The sequence below is a fragment of the Morone saxatilis genome, unplaced genomic scaffold, assembly GCF_004916995.1.
Source record: "Morone saxatilis isolate NCDOM2014 unplaced genomic scaffold, NCSU_SB_2.0 Contig5, whole genome shotgun sequence".
Lineage (NCBI taxonomy): Eukaryota > Metazoa > Chordata > Actinopteri > Moronidae > Morone > Morone saxatilis.
The window spans coordinates 23,579,815-23,583,403 of NW_023340095.1; the positions used below are offsets into that span (position 1 = coordinate 23,579,815).

The following is a 3,589-nucleotide window of genomic DNA, read 5'->3' on the forward strand; positions in this document are numbered from 1 at the left end:
TTTTATTACTTTCTTGAAAGTCAGAAGTTTACATACATTTCATTAGTATTTGGTACCATTGCCTTTAAACTGTATGACTTGGGTCAAACGTTTTGGATATCCTCCCACAAGCTTCTCACAACTATAAAAGATTCTTGGAGAAGGTCATTGGGTGGATAAAAATACCATTTTGATATGTATCACAGCATTATCAGTGTTATTAATGTTACAATGGTGATAATGTTTCTTATAATAGACCTTGTTCACAGCAGCCATTTTGACATGAAATAGTAAACACAGGTGTTACTAATAATACCAATTAAGGTTCTGTTCAGGTAAAACAGAGTCAGGGTGCTACTATTTTGCAAGGAAAGGCTCTGCTACACTACATGGAACAACAATGGGAATACCTGCGTTTAGCTTATTATTTCATGTCAAAAAGGAAAAAGGCCTATTATTTGGTAAAAAGATAGACTTGTTCTATCAACTAAACAGTTTTTCTTGTTTTACTAGAAGAATTTGTTTCTGGTTTTGTATTTGATATGTTCTTCAGTATTTGAGCAAGACACACACACACACACGTTTCCCCACTTATCTATTGTGATTTTAGCCCCAACTGCATATACTTTTTCATTTTTTAATGAGGTTTTGTTGTGAATAAAACAAAGCATTTATAATTACTTACCAAGTCATTTTATTGATATTCTGATGCAAACTTCTGTCTCTTTTCTCTTGCGCTAGTCAATGCAAATTCAGTCTTATCCGATGCACAGTTGAAAGTCACCAGATTTGAAAGTTCCTCTAACTTAGTGTTTTCTGCTGACTTCTTAAAATAAGTTGTCAAGCATTATTCACTAACCATATGAATAATTTCTTACAAGAAGGAAGTGAAAAAGCATGTTTTTGTAATTTGGGTGAACTGATCCCTTGGCATTCAGAGCCAATGATAAGGACTTCTAACAGATCGGAAATGAATAGTTGGACTATTTCTGATTGACTCAAACTAAACTACAGTGCCAATGTTCACCATAATGAAGGAGCATGTCACCCAGTGCAACGCTGTGCCTCATAATGTGTGCTCACAGCAGTGACGTGTGGTCATCATGGAAAAAATAAAATATATAATAAACAAAAAAATTAAATGGTTATACTGTATTTATCAAATGGTTTGAACTACAAACTAATTTTCCATTTAACTTAAACAATTTTGATTGTTTTTTATTCAAAATCCCACTGAATTTTTGCATTTCCCATTCAAATACGGGGAAGAGACGCACGGTGCGGCAGCAGCAAGCTGAGCCTCACCTTGGATTGCACAGTCCCACACAAACTGTGCTCTGCCATGCAATGAGAGCGTGTTACTGTCTGTCTGTAAGTCGCCAATCAAATGTTTTCCACACACTTTTAATATATGCCCCCCTGACTTTCCATAGTTGGTGTATATAATATATGTGTATGTAACCTGTTTCGTGTGCTCAGCGATCTTACAACGGCAGTGAAGAGGCACTAGGTGAGGCGGGCAGTTCTCTTGCCGCATGGTAGGGAGCACTCGTGAGCCCAGAGATTCTTATGCTACTGCGCAGCTGCAGAGTAGGTGACAGAGCTAGCAACAATCTTACAGTCTGTGGTTACAATTAGCAAGTCAAGTGCAGCAATACATTTTTAAAAAGAAGTCAGTGCCTCACCAGCCATAAACCTCACCGCACGTCACTGGTTCACACTTTTTGCACAACAATGCAGCTCTATTGCACAGAGACATGGATGAGATATATCAGGCTTGTTAAATGCTTGTTAGTAGGATCATGTCATTGTGGTTTTGGTCTGCATGTGAGATTTGTGAACAATAACAAAAATATAAAAGCTTACCAGCTATATAACTTAATACAAAACACAGTTACACTGACCTCTTCTGGTTGGAAGCTTCATGCACTGTAATGCCATAAGTGAACATTTTAAATAACACAAACATAGTTGTGTGAGTTGAAAAAGATTCTTGATGAAACAGCCTTTTCTAGTCATTTTAAGTGACACTAACTTAGTTTTGTAGGTTACAGAAACATTTCTGATTAAGTACTTTTTACTAAGTATTTTGTTTGTTTAAATTAAGTCAGTGTCACACAAATTACTAGCACCACAATTTTAGTTAAATCAACTTATCTGGTTTTACAGTGTGTGTGTTTCACACCCTCAGTAAATCTCCAACAGCAACAGCAAGGTGTCAGTTTCCAAGAGGTTAGTAAAAACTAAATTTTAAGCTGCAGGGTTACTCATGCAAGAGTTAGCACACAGTGCTGACAACGTTAATAATACAGTTACAGGCAGAGTACTGGCAGGTCTTCGAAGAATACTGATTTGGTGGGGGCAAGCATCTGAAACTGCGGGGGCTTTCCAGCTTTGCAGGTTGATGATATTGAGAAAGCAGCAACACTGGAGGCCAAGCAAACGGCCTGCTCTGAACAGCACTAGTCACAAGTACAGACCAACAGACCAGACTTAAATGTGATTATGGCAGGCCCCCAGGAAGAGCCAGGGGCCCCAAAAAGACTTTTCCAGGTGTGTGAAGTGAAGCCAATGCTAAAGTGTCTTAAACCTGCATTCTCTATAATGGCCAGCAGGCGGAGCTCCATGGACCTGGGAGAGAAATAACCCAACTTCTCATTTGATTTATGAGTTTCCTGATGAGTTTATAGTCTCAATCTATAGTTTTAGATTTCTTAGATACTCTTAGATTTAGTAAATGATGGTCCCATTTACAGTAAAATAGACAATAAAGCAGGGTATGCTTTAGGGCGTGGCTAACTTGTGATTGACAGGTCACTCTCAGTGAGTCCATCCAGCTCAGCTCACCAAACTCGGATCTAACTGTCAAACCAGGCAGTGCTGATCAGATATGAATCAGGATTCTACATTGACTTTATCCCACCTAAACTCATTTTAGAAACATATTCTATGTGTAATACAAGATCATGTGTGACCAGGCGATCTGCCATTGTTTCTGGACGAGTAAAAACTGAGCAGCCAATGAGAGCAGTTAAAAAAAAAAAAACGCCATGGTGAGGGCCATATTGCCAACCTCGAGGTTTTAAAACGGTACTTCACAGACCAATGGGTGACGTTACGATAGGTTCACACTTGGTTTTAACACATCCATGAATAATGTGCGTTCAGAAGCGCAACAGACATAAACATTTAAACGACTTGAGGTCATTGCAGCAGTATTTTACTTGATTTAGTGTGAAGTCACTCGTTGTGCATTTTCATATGACTTTCACCCCTTTTATGCTAGTATTTGGGCCATAAAGAAGTGGCCTGCAACCGAGACAGCAGTCTGAGCGGTTAGGTTGTCATAGCACTGAGAAATGTCACGCAGATAAAATAATTTCTTTTTATGATGTACATGATGAACAACTGGGTGGAATTTTTTTATTCCTTTTTCCATCAGCTCTGTATTTTGAGCCAACAGGGGACGTCCCGCTTCAACTGACTGCACCTCCACATTTGCGTCTCTGCTTGTCTCTCTGTGTGTACACCCGTCACACTCTGTCACTGTTTGGTTTCAAAATGATGGAAAAGTGACATTTTTGTTCTCTTTGTACTAAAACCTCAAAAA

General features: G+C 38.7%; 1 protein-coding gene across 1 annotated transcript in view; it reads right to left on the reverse strand.

The window, feature by feature from the left end:
* The window catches only part of LOC118338890 (T-cell-specific surface glycoprotein CD28-like), a 6,345-nt gene extending 5,566 nt beyond the window's left edge, over positions 1–779 (reverse strand). The window contains exon 1 of the mRNA XM_035676335.1: positions 665–779. The gene's annotated coding sequence lies outside the window, so the exon portion shown is untranslated. The remainder of the gene's footprint in view (positions 1–664) is intronic.
* Positions 780–3,589: the final 2,810 nt, after the last annotated feature.